This window comes from Sphaeramia orbicularis, chromosome 4 (genome assembly GCF_902148855.1).
Source record: "Sphaeramia orbicularis chromosome 4, fSphaOr1.1, whole genome shotgun sequence".
Classification (NCBI taxonomy): Eukaryota; Metazoa; Chordata; class Actinopteri; order Kurtiformes; family Apogonidae; genus Sphaeramia; species Sphaeramia orbicularis.
In genome coordinates this window covers 24,087,908-24,101,587 of record NC_043960.1, presented here as the reverse complement: position 1 = coordinate 24,101,587, position 13,680 = coordinate 24,087,908, and the positions used below count along the sequence as shown (strand labels likewise).

Below are 13,680 nucleotides of genomic sequence, written 5' to 3'. Positions count from 1 at the left end.
GTTCAATTATTTCATCTCTATGAAAAGGGGTATTGTTTTTGGTCCAGTTTGTTTGTTTATTTGTTAACACTTTAGCAGCTAAACTATTGGTTGAATTCATATCAAATTGCGTTTATAGATTGTCAGTGACCCAGAATAGATGTCGTTACATTTTGGGAAAGGTAGGTCAAAGTTTAATTTTTTTTTTTTTTTTTTAATCTTCTCATTTACTTATAATGAGCAAAATACATGTAAGGGGTGGGGTTTGTTGTGCCAGGCACCACTTGTTTTAATTTATTTTAATTTCATTTTCAACAGGAGGTTCACTGCCTTGGTTTAAAGGCACTTATTTCATTGAATAGTGTTTTGTTTTGTTTTTTTATTACATGAATTGATGTCTTAATTGCCTTTGTTCTCTAGTGCCAAATAGTGGACACAGCAAGTGACATTTAATTCCTTCAGTCAACATCCTGTAAGAGCCCAGGCATGAAAACATCTATATTTCTGCAATAAAACTCTTTGACTGCAGGCTGTCCCCATATGTATGAGGGCCTGGCTGTCATTACTTACCACTTTAATGTAGTATATATATATATATATATATATATATATATATATATATATATATATATTTTTTTTTTTTTTTTTTTTTTTTTTTTTGTCTTATTTTATTTACTTTACAGAAAATGAAAAAAACACAAAAGATGGTGTTTGAATAGAGGTGACTCAGGAGTATAAGATACAGTACAGTGGCTTATCGTGAGTGTTATGTTCCAGACCCACCCGTGAAAAGCAGGTGGAGTCAGGTGCATTCAAAAAATGGATGTTGATGGATATTACAACAAGCAAAGAAGAAGAAGAAACATGTCGCGGTATGCGTGGACACACCAGGAAACCCAATCATTTTTTATTTAGTACGAGATAGAGGGGTAATGTATAATAATAACAAATATATCTGTAAATCAACACCATATTTACGTTCGTCGCCATGTTTGTGGAATGACTTCTCGTGTCATCTCGCGATAATAAATAAACAAATCATTGCATTTGTGATTTAATGGAAAAAACGATATTACGCACTTCTGTTTTTCGATTTTTAGTAAATATCGGTAAAGTTTTGCGCAGATGTCCAACGGAAAAGCAACTAATGATGTGTAATTGGTGACATTTAATTCCTTTGGTCAACATCCTATAAGAGCCCAGACATGAAAACATCTATATTTCTGCAATAAAACTCTTTGACTGCAGGCTGTCCCCATGTGCGTCAAAGTATGAGGGCCTGGCTGTCATTACTTACCACTTTAATGTAGAATATGTTTATTTATTTATTTATTTATTTATTTATTTATTGTCTTATTTTACTTACTTTAAAGAAAGTGAAAAAGACACAAAAGATGGTGTTTGTATAGAGGTGACTCAGGAGTATAAGATACAGTACAGTGGCTTATCGTGGATGTTATGTTCCAGACCCACCCGTGAAAAGCAGATATCTGCAAAGAAGGTTTTTTAAGCCTTAAAATAAACTTTGCAATCTACACTGTACCAGCACAGTCACACAACAGAGGGAGTTGGATGCCGCCGGGCAGAGACGAAGGAAACATGAGACATCGATGCAGCCAACCAGCATCCGAGATGAGAGATGCAAGCAACCAATCACTGCCCATGAGAATGGCAGGGTTCCTGCGGGGTCTTAAAAAGTCTTGAATTTACAAATCTGCATTTAATACCTTAAAAAAGTCTTTAAAAGGGTTTACATATAATATGATAGGTCTTATCCCTTTACAGTTCACTCAGAGAAATACTCCAAAATTCAATATTTCAACCTTAGTGTGTTGTTGGAGGCAGGGCCGTTTCAAGATATCTGGGGGCCCAAGGCAAGAAAGTAAAGTGAGGCCCCTAATACGCGAAGATGTGGTGGTCAAATCACCAAAGAAGAAAAATAAAATCCAGATGCGATTTCCTGTTTTCTGGTGCATTTAATGAGTCATGAATTACTCTGTATTTCGCTACACTACACTAAAGTTATGTTCCCACAAAGTTGTTCGCTGTGTTGCGTTTAAATGTGTCTGGGAAATGTCCAAGCTGCAAAGAAAGTAACATTAGTCTACTCAGTTCCACCCGCTCTAATCCGACAATTTATACTGATATTAGGAAGCAATTATCACTAACTTTGCAGCCCCTGGGGAGGAATGGTGTGGAATGATGGGAACGAAGGTGTTGGAGTAAATAAATACATTTTCCTAAATTCTTGGAGTCAATGAAATAGGCATTGAATTCTGTTTTAAGTGGTCTTACAAAGGTCGTAAAAAGTCTTCCATTTAAGTTATGGAAACCTGTAGGAACCCTTGAATGGGAATCACACTCTGATTTGTTGCGTCCTATGAATGCATCTGAGTATTTCAGAAGTATCTGTGTATTTCTGCATCCTAAAAGGTTGTAAAAAAATAAATATAAAACAAAAAAATGTCAGAGTTGTCAGCAAAACCTGCGATGTAGCTGATTTTCTGAAGCATAATTAATTAGGTTCTAATGAGAAAACCATAAGTGAGTGAGTCTGCAAAAGGTGAACCACAAAGTAGCAGGGGACCACTGTATATGTATGTGACAGACCTGAACATAGGGGCAAATTATTCTTATTTTCATATGGAAAGATTTGTGTGTTTATAATGCAGCCCTTTAGCAAAAGCCAAAGTGTGGTCAGTTTACACCATTAAAGGCATCCTGCATTCAGTAAACAGAGCATGAGTAAACCTCTGAATTGTTTGAAGCCATAAATTAGAATGAATTAATTTAGATTAGAGAGGAGAGGAGGAGGGTGAAAGACAACAAAGTCCATCATCAGAGACAAGTGTTTTTACTGAAGAGTTTTGATATGGTTGTAGAGTACTTGTGTGGAGATTCACAACACTTCAGTATCAGCTGCTACGATGTCAGGCCCATGATTTATGAAAAATATAGAAACAAATACACTTCATGCAGTGACTCCTCATGGAAATTTAAAGTATTTTTTACTATTGTGTTTTTACTATTGTTATTTTTAAGTTTGTGATACTGCTTGGAACTAAATATCCCTATGGGATGAATAAAGTATCTATCTATCTATCTATCTATCTATCTATCTATCTATCTATCTATCTATCTATCTATCTATCTATCTATCTATCTATCTATCTATCTATCTATCTATCTATCTATCTATCTATCTATCTATCTATCTATCTATCTATCTATCTATCTATCTATCTATCTGGTACAACTGATATAATAACTATACATCCTATTCTATTATTATTATTTATTTTTACCTGTTGTCTTTCTCTACTTTTTTTTTTTTTATTATTATTTTAAATTATTAAATTATTTTAAACATTTACATAAATATGTACGTAGACATAAGGAACCACACAGACATAATACACACACAAAAAAAAAAAAAACTTATACAACAAACCTACAAACCTGTTAAACACAAAAAAAGAGAGAAAAACAAAACAAAACAAAAAAAAAACAACACAACAACACATTTCTCCATTAAAAGGAAAAAGGAGACAGCAGGACACGGTTGTTGACGGTAGAGAAAAAAGGATTCGATTGTTGATTAAAAACAAATTAATTTGTCCACAAACAGAAAACTTAATCTTTTCCAACTTTAAAATTTTATTTTACCTGTTGTCTTTCCCTACATATTTTTTTTTTAATTATTAAATTATTGTAAACATTTACATAAACATGTACTTAGACATAAGGAACCACACAGACATAATTCAGAAAGCAAAAAAAAACTTAGACAACAAACCTACAAACCTATTAAACACAAAAAAGAGAAAAAAAAAACCCCCAAAAAACACAACAAGATAAATAATATTATCAACTCCTCTTTACAATGCTCAGGGCTGATTAAGAGTTAATATAACGTATACTAACAACACATTTCTCCGTTAAAAGGAAATAGGAGACAGCAGGACACTCTTGTTGACAGTAGAGAAAAAAGGATTCCATTGTTGATAAAAACAAATTAATTTGTCCACAAACAGAAAACTTAATCTTTTCCAACTTTTATTTATTTATTTATTTTTATTTATTTATTTATTTAATTTTTTTTTTTTTTTTTACCTGTTGTCTTTCTCTACCTATTTTTTTTTAATTATTAAATTATTTTAAACATTTACATAAACATGTACTTAGACAGAAGGAACCACACAGACATAATACAGAAAACAAAAAACCTTAAAGAACAAACCTACAAACCTATTAAACACAAAAAAAGAGAGAAAAAACAAAACAAAACACAACAACAAGATAAATATTATTATCAACTCCTCTTTACGATGCTCAGGGCTGATTAAGAGTTAATATAATGTATACTAACAACACATTTCTCCGTTAAAAGGAAACAGGAGACAGCAGGACACTCTTGTTGACAGTAGAGAAAAAAGGATTCCATTGTTGATAAAAACAAATTAATTTGTCCACAAACAGAAAACTTAATCTTTTCCAACTTTAAAATTATTATTATTATTATTAGTAGTAGTAGTAGTAGTAGTAGTATTATTAGTATTATTATTAGTGTCCAGAACTGGCACTTACACTCAGTTCTAATTCACAACGTTCCCCATCTGTTCTTCACTTGCTCCTCAAACTGTAGTGTGCTCTCCTTTACCATTAGCCCTCAGACTCTCCTAACAGTTTTTTCCATCTTCATCACACTCCAACTTTTCTCCATTCCCTTCTTTGTCCTTATTCTTTATACCTTAGCTCTATATCTTCTTTCCATCCGTCCAACTCCGGTGACTCCTCTCCTTTGTCCTCTTCTTCCATCTTCTTGCAGCCCTCCCCTTCTTTTGTCATCTCATCTACTATTCATTTCTTACCTTTTCTCCTCACCTCCTCTCCTCTCTTGTAACCTTTCATGCTTCCACCTCTCAGGCACGGACGTTTCCTGACCTCCCTTTTCGTATTCCCCTCTTCTCCACCCACCTACCCACCCACCCTCATGGTCTTGTCTCCTGTCGTGTTCATGGATTATTTATTGCGTTCAGGAGCTGGAATGCCACCGTGACACTCCCTAGACCGGCCAAAGAAAGATATCGACTGGATTTATTTTATTTATTTTTTTTTTTTTCAAAGCAACAACAACAGATTTTCCAGGGCTTTGCTGAACATGACCTTGCAGATGTTAAAATATAGATTCACAAACTTGAACGAAGTATGGATCAGCTACAAGAAGAGCAGAAAGAAACCATATGTGCGAATAAAGAGAGCAAACAAACAGACTGAAGAAAGGAAGTATTTGGGGTGTTTCGAATACTCAAACCTTTATCATGAGTTGCTTTAATTCTAATACTTTTACTCCTGAAGATGGTGTACTTTATTATTTTAGTCATTATTGTACAAATGTATCATGTGCATTATGGTGTAAAAAGTGCTTTATTAAATCTGACTATTCATAAAATGGGTTGAATCGAAGGTAAAATAGCATCAAATCACATTTATAGCTACTATCATAATGAACTGTGGGTCATTGATAAAGTGGCAAGATTGTTGAATGTTCTTTTATTAGGGATGCAAATTATGGATTAATTCATTAATCATTAGTTAGTTGACCTTATCAATCGATTAGCGATTAATTGATAAGCAGCGATTTTCCTTGGAACCTGAATTTTTCTTTTGATAGGGTCTTTAAGAATAAAGAATAAAAAAAAAAAAATATATATATATATATATAAGACTAAAAGCTAAATATTGTTTATATATTTCATGAAAAAAGCAGGTCATATTCCTTAATGATTGATTTATTGTACCATTAGGGATACAGTACAGGCAATGACATTTATGGAGTGTAACAAAATAAATTCTGCAGAGAAATAAAATAAAATAAATGGATCTGAAGAGGGGCAGTTTAGAAGAAATGGGCATTTCTGACTTGTACCTAATGTACCTGTAGTTGTACCAGGCATTATAATGAACAAGAAATTGAAGAAAACAAGGGATGGTCTAATATTTTTTTCTGTGACTGTACATACATAAAATGCATCTGAAACAAAAGTTGCATGATGCTGTTTCCAATTATTTAATGTTGAAAGAAAGAAAGAAAGAAAGAAAGAAAGAAAGAAAGAAAGAAAGAAAGAAAGAAAGAAAGAAAGAAAGAAAGAAAGAAAGAAAGAAAGAAAGAAAGAAAGGACTCTATTCACATAGAGCACAGGGGTCAAACATGCAGCCCGGGGGCCAAAACCAGCCCACCAAAGGTTCCGATCTGGCCCGAGGGATGAATTTGCAAAGTGCAAGTTAGGGTCTGTTGAGCCGCATTATGTAATAAATTCCCATTATGTAATAAAAGTTCAAAATGTAATAAGAATGTCACGCCATCTTGTAATAAAGCCGCATTATGTAATAAACTGACGCATTTTGTAATAAACTACCTCAGTGCATTATGTAGTAAATTTTTTCGCATTATGTAGTAAGTTATTACAATTTGAGAAATTTATTACAAAATGCACTTGACACATTTTTATTTTCAGGAAAATGTAATGTGCTAAATTAATCTTTAAACTGTGTGGTTAAAGTTCTGATTCCATTACCTGTAGCTCCTGTGACTAATTTCTTCTAAATTGCTCTGAAATTATATTAATTTGAATTATTACATAATGAACCATGTTATTACATTTTTTTTAAATAAAAATGTGTCAAGTGCATTTTGTAATAAATTTCTCAAATTGTAATAACTTACTACATAATGTGAAAAAATTTACTATATAATGCGTTGACGTAGTTTATTACAAAATGTGTCAGTTTATTACATAATGCGGCTTTATTACAAGATGACGTGACATTCTTGTTACATTTTGAACTTTTATTACATAATGGGAATTTATTACATAATGCGGCTCAACAGGGCCTCAAACTCCAAAATAATATCGTAATAACCTATAAATAATGACACCATTTTTTTCCTCTTTGATTTAGTACAAAAAACATTAAATTATGAAAATATTTACATTAACAAACTACCCTTTAACAATAAAATGCGAATAACCTGAACAAATATGAACAACTTGAAATGTCTAAAGAAATTCAAGTGCTATTTTAACAAGAGTCTGCCTGTTACTAAATGTTTTGTGCCTTTGTAGATCTGATCTGTAATGCACATGTATTTAAATATAAATAAGTCGAGGCACAATATTGATAAAATTTTACTTATATTTCTTAACAAATTTCATTTTTTTCAGGTTATTCACATCCTTTTTGTTTGAATAGTTTGTAAATGTAAATATTGGCGTAATTGAATATTATTTTTTGTACTAAATCAATTTGGAGTTGTCATTATTTATTGGCTATTATGTTATTATTTTACTGGTCCGGCCCACCTCAGATTAAATTGGGCTGAATGTGGCCCCCGGAAGAAAATGAGTTTGACACCCCTGACGTAGAGGAACATCTGCCATCAGTGGAAAACCTCAAAACTTTTGATCAAAATTTTAATGGGATATGTGCAGCTGCATGTAAACAGGAACATCTGTGAAACATTCCTTTGCATTGATCATGTACAGTCACTTCTTTTCTGAATTAGAGAAAACTGCAATATTGATATACATGTAAACATAACACTGGGTTACAAAAAAATGTTTTTTGCGAGTTGTCTAGGTTTTTTCAACTGAATTAGGACCATTTTGCACCGCTAAATCCAAAAGTGACATCTGTTTTTCTCATTCAGGTCAGGTTTTTTTGCTAATTTGATTTTGAAAAATTTGATCTTCTCACAAAATATAATAATTAATACCAAAATAAGATTGGTAAGCACACTTTATGAAACTTGTGACTTGATTCCTGTTAGGTACAATGGTGTATTCACTGCAGATGTAGCAGAATACGTCAGGCTTATTTTTGCAAGATCTTCTAGTCGAAGCCATTTCATTCACCTGTAATATTTAAAAAAAACAATCATAAATTGGCAAAAGTAAAATCTTCAGAACTCATTTATTGCAAGAAATATGAAAGAATTTTGTATCATATGATGTGAAAATGCCCATAAATGTAAGCAAAAATGTTCAAAAGCCAATATGTAGCATAGTTCAGAAAGTTGACCTGATTGAGCAAAATTAATGTGATTTTTGGATTCAGTACACAAAAATTATCCGAAATCAGCTCAAAAAACTTAACCAATAAATTTGCTGTTGACCAGTGTAATCAATGGTGTCAAAATCATTTTAATTCAGGTTCCACATACAGACACATACAGGCCAATTAGATTTGAAGTGGGTCAGAACCAGTAAAATATTATCATAATAACCTATAAATTATGACAACCCCAAATTTTCTTTCTTTTTTATTGTAAAAAGTAAAATTACATCAAAATGTTTACATTACCAAAATATACGTTTACAAAGAATGTGAATAACCTTAACAAATATGAACAAATGGAAAAGTTGTAAGGAAAGTAAATGCAAATTTACGAATATTCTTCCCATTACGAAATGTTTTGTGCAATTGTAAATTAAGTGTTAAAATTGCACTGTTTTTTCTTAAGACAATTCAAGTTGTTCTTGTAATTCAGATTTTTAAGGAAACTTTGAAGACGTAAACCTGATCATAATATAATTTAACTTTTTTCACTGTTATTTTACTGGTCTGGACCACTGGAGATCAAATCAGACTGAATGTGGCCCCTGAACTAAAATGAGTTTGACACCCCTGCTATAAAGTATCATTTCTCCTGACCATGTAGTCACTCCAATATGGACATCTCAAATTATTTACATTTTTTTGGGACACCCTCTATATATACAAGGTGGGGAAGCGAAATTTACAATAATTTTGAGGCAGGGATTAAAAGACAGTGTATGACCAATTAGTTTATTGAAAGTCATGAGAATTTATTTGCCACAAGAAAATTTCCATAACAGAAAATGTTTTTATTCTATGTGTCCTCCTTCTTTCTCAATAACTACCTTCACACGCTTCCTGAAACTTGTGCAAGTGTTCCTCAAATATCCGGGTGACAACTTCTCCCATTCTTCTTTAATAGTATCTTCCAGACTTCCTCGTAATAGTTTTGCTCATAGTCATTCTCTTCTTTCCATTATAAACAGTCTTTATGGACACTCCAACTATTGTTGAAATCTCCTTTGGTGTGACGAGTGCATTCAGCAAATCGCACGCTCTTTGACGTTTGCTTTCCTGATTACTCATATGGGCAAAAGTTTCTGAAAAGGTATGGATAATAGTGTTAGGTATGATTATGACATCAATATACACTCAAAAAAATGATTCTTGGCTCTAATAAACATGAAGTAATATTTTAAAGTAAAATGTAACTGAAATATATTAAATGTAAAGTTTATTTATCCAAAAAAGTCAAACATAATGTGAATATGCTTAGTATAAAGTGAATCTCAACAAATAAAATAAACTTTATTAACTAGATCACATAAAAAGGCTGAGCGTCACAGTCAAACACAGTTCATGTAAAAGTTTGCATTAACTAAAGCAAATCCGACTGAAGGTATTTAATTTAGGTATGATTATGACATCAATATATGTTTGGTTTCAAAACAATTGACGTAGTGCCTGCGGAGAAAAAACAACTAAATGTTCATTGTAAATTTTGCTTCCCCACCCTGTAGATAAAAAAAAAAAAAAAAAAAAAAAATGCGAATGAAAAGGTTTGGTAAGATAAAGAAGTGGTTTCCATTTAATCCCAGAAATTGGAATTTAAAGACCTTAAACACCACATTATGAAGAGATTACAATTAAATCACAATTAGAGTTGAAAATATGTAAAGATTATATGAAAACAAAACATTAAAAAAACATTAAAATATTCATAATCTTTGGAGGAAACAATACATTTGTTGTTGACCAGTGTAATCAGAGTGTGTTATGGTAAACAATCATTTTTAGCACAGTTTTGCTGAGCATCATCTCTGTCTCCACTTACACATGTTGAAGCTGACACGTCCATTAGCAGACATTTCCATTAGCAGACTGCTTTAAAGGACAGAGGACAGAAGGGTAGTGGAAGGACATCCATGACAGAGACACTCCCCCTCAAATAAACACACCTGTATCTTTACTCTAAACCAGGAAAGAACAAACTGTATCTCTGTGAGCTAACAACCCTGAGATAAGACCGGGTCCTGCTGCCCATAATCACACATACTTAAACGATCCCAGAGGAAGCTGCTTCTATTCTACTGCAGCTGCACAACACACACATTCAGTCCTGTGTGCATTACCGCTAAAGGTCACAATGCATAGTTTTAATGTCTAAAGCAGGGTACACACATAAGGATTTTCTATATCTGTTACAGACCCCACACATGAAGACAAAAAAAAACATCAAGCACTGAACAATTTTGGTCAATAATCTCAACACAGCACACCACATATATAACGATTGTGTCCCACCCCCGACCTAGAATGTAGTCCTCCAAGCCAGAAATATCGCATGATCGAACAAAAACGAAGAAGAAGAAACATAGCATGACTCGAGAGCAGAGTCCTGAACTGGATTGGGTACCCCCCCCCCCCCCCCCCCAAAAAAAAAAAAAAAGGGTCTGGGATGGGTAAGAAAAAAAAACAAAAAAAGACAAGAATTTTTTTGGGTATGGGCCGGGTAGAATTAAACAAAATACAGGTGGGTAGCAGGCAAGGAAGTGAAAAAATTAAAATTTGTGGATGAAAATAATTTGCAGGACATTTAATGATGATGACCATTTAATTTTTAACCCTTAATAGGTAACCTGGGGTCCCAGCAGACCCCACGTTTTTAATTTTTTATGTTTTCTATGTTTTTATTTGAAGCTCGTGCGTGTTACTTCATTTACCCTCCTAGTATAGGGATCTGAAAAGTAAAATGGAACCAAAAAATTAACTCGTAGAATAATATAGGTAATACAGACATTCTGGGGTCGCCCGTGACCCCAGGTTACCTTTAACGTATATTGATTTATTGTTTTTCCATTTCAGGTATTTCAGAATATGATCAATAATTGATATTATAAATTTCTAATAACGCTAACCTTCAGTGCTTTAATCTTTTTTCAGTAATTTTAACATCGTGTGAGGCCATGGCTAAGAGGAAAACTCTAAGTGATGAAGATATTAGGATAGAGCTTGCAGATTTAGAAGTAGAATCTGAATCGGATGATGACCATTTATCGATTGATAATGTTTATGATGTCAGTTTTCCTTCTGTGAAGACTGTTTGTGAGCACCTATTCGTACTACCCAATTGTGTAGTTAGTTTAGTTTTTAGTTATAGTTTAGTTTTTAGAGAAACTTTATTGAAACTGTATTGCAAATGTGTTATAGCAATGTAGTGTGTTTATTTCTAACATGTGAAACTTTTTTTGAAATTTTCTGTTAACTTTAATGAAGGAAATACTTCACGCAGTAAAGGAGAATTTATTTGGAAAATAAAGCACAATTTTGTTATATTTTTTTCGTTTCATTGCAATCCTTTCATACTATAAGCAATAAAGTATTTTAACTGACTAAGAAATAACATTTTTAGATGTTTTTATCACCGTAGGTAACCTGGGGTATAGCTGGACCCCAGGTTACCTGTAGCTGTGGGGGGCACCATGGTTACCTATTAAGGGTTAAAATCTTTTTATGTGATTATTTTTTAAGGCTCATGGCCATATGGCAATTAACTTGTGTACTGCCCTATTGGACCTTTTTTTTTTACCTGTGTTGGGAAGGGGAGTGGCTCCATTGTATGTTGTCCTGTATTTTATAATTTTATTGGGGTGGTATCTGGGGGTGCTGTTTCTGTGTATGTGTTTTTGCGTATGTGCTTATGTGTTTATGACCCCTGCTGCACACCGAACTTCCTTTTCTAAGGATAAATAAAGTTGAAGTTGAAAGTTGAATTTTACCGTGGTTGATCTACATCCGGATTTATTTTGAATTGAGTTTCACGTCTGTTTACATCCGCCCACAGATGTCATTGAGCAGCACGTATTAGAGATTTAATGATGGCGTGTGTTTCAGGCGACAATGAAGTGAGTTACGTGTAGACAGTGTGTTTAATAAGGGGTCGGGTCAGGTTGCAGGTCTAATGTACACGGGTACGGGCGAGTGCAGGTTTGGAAAAGTGGACCCTTGTTGAGCCGCATTATGTAATAAATTCCCATTGTGTAATAAAAGTTTAAAATGTAATAAGAATGTCACATCATCTTGTAATAAAACCGCATTATGTAATAAACTGACGCATTTTTGTAATAAACTACCTCAATGCATTATGTAGTACATTTTTTCGCATTATGTAGTAAGTTATTACAATTTGAGAAATTTATTACAAAATGCACTTGACACATTTTTATTTTCATCGTTAAACTGTGTGGTTAAAGTTCTGATTCCATTACCTGTAGCTCCTGTGACTAATTTCTTCTAAATTGCTCTGAAATTCTATTAATTTGGATTGTTATTACATAATGAACCATGTTATTACATTTTTATTTATTTATTTATTTATTTTTTATAAAAATGTGTCAAGTGCATTTTGTAATGAATTTCTCAAATTGTAATAACTTACTACATAATGTGAAAAAATTTACTATATAACACTGGTCACCAACAAATTTATTGTTTAAGTTTTTTGAGCTGATTTAGGATAATTTTGGTGTGCTGAATCCAAAAATCACATTAATTTTGCTCAATCAGGTCAACTTTCTGAACTATGCTACATATTGGCTTTTTGACATTTTTGCTTACATTTATGGGCATTTTCACATCATATGATACAAAATTCTTTCATATTTCTTGCAATAAACGAGTTCTGAAGATTTTACTTTTGCCAATTTATGAGTAATGTTTTTTTTAATATTACAGGTGAATGAAATGGCTTCGACTAGAAGATCTTGCAAAAATAAGCCTGACGTATTCTGCTACATCTGCGGTGAATACACCATTGTACCTAACAGGAATCAAGTGTCGTGGAAATTTACCGTTCAACTGATAACCCACACAAAGAAAAAGGGAGAAAGTTAGAGTTAAAATAATAAATGCATTTATTGAGAAATCAATCACAGACAAAGCTCTGTAAATGAAGTCTGATTAAACAAGAGAAAACTAAAGATTATATAGAACCAAATCCAACCCCCTCAAACTATGATGTCATTCCTTACGTACATCGTACCACCCCATACTACTCCTTCTCTGCTCCGTGAAGAGGTCATGAGGACCTCTTCACTCTAAACTTGCTTGGATCCTATCTGAAGTACAGGCGCCATCCTCTACCTACACATTCAGACATTTAGGTGTTTGGGTTTTAACTCAAGGTAAGAACTTCGTCCCTAAGTCGGGGTTGCTACAGAGTGGTAAACATCACACATAACAATGACTCAGCATGCACTTAACAGTATAACATATTAAAAGAGTATAAAACATAAAAAGTAAATTTTTCCACCACACAAGTCGCAAGTTTCATAAAGTGTGCTTACCAATCTTATTTTGGTATTAATTATTATATTTTGTGAGAAGATCAAATTTTTCCCAATCAAATTAGCAAAAAAAACCTGACCTGATTGAGAAAAACAGATGTCATTTTTGGATTTAGCGATGCAAAATGGTCCTAATTCAGTTGAAAAAACCGAGACAACTTGAAAAAAACATTTTTTTGTAACCCAGTGTAATGCGTTGACGTAATTTATTACAAAATGCTTCAGCTTATTACATAATGTGGCGTTATTACAAGAT

At 33.0% G+C, this 13,680-nt stretch overlaps 1 protein-coding gene across 1 annotated transcript in view; it reads left to right on the top strand.

The window, feature by feature from the left end:
* Nucleotides 1–13,680, top strand: part of naaladl2 (N-acetylated alpha-linked acidic dipeptidase like 2) — an 801,028-nt gene that overhangs the window by 341,288 nt on the left and 446,060 nt on the right. The gene's annotated exons all lie outside the window — the stretch shown is intronic.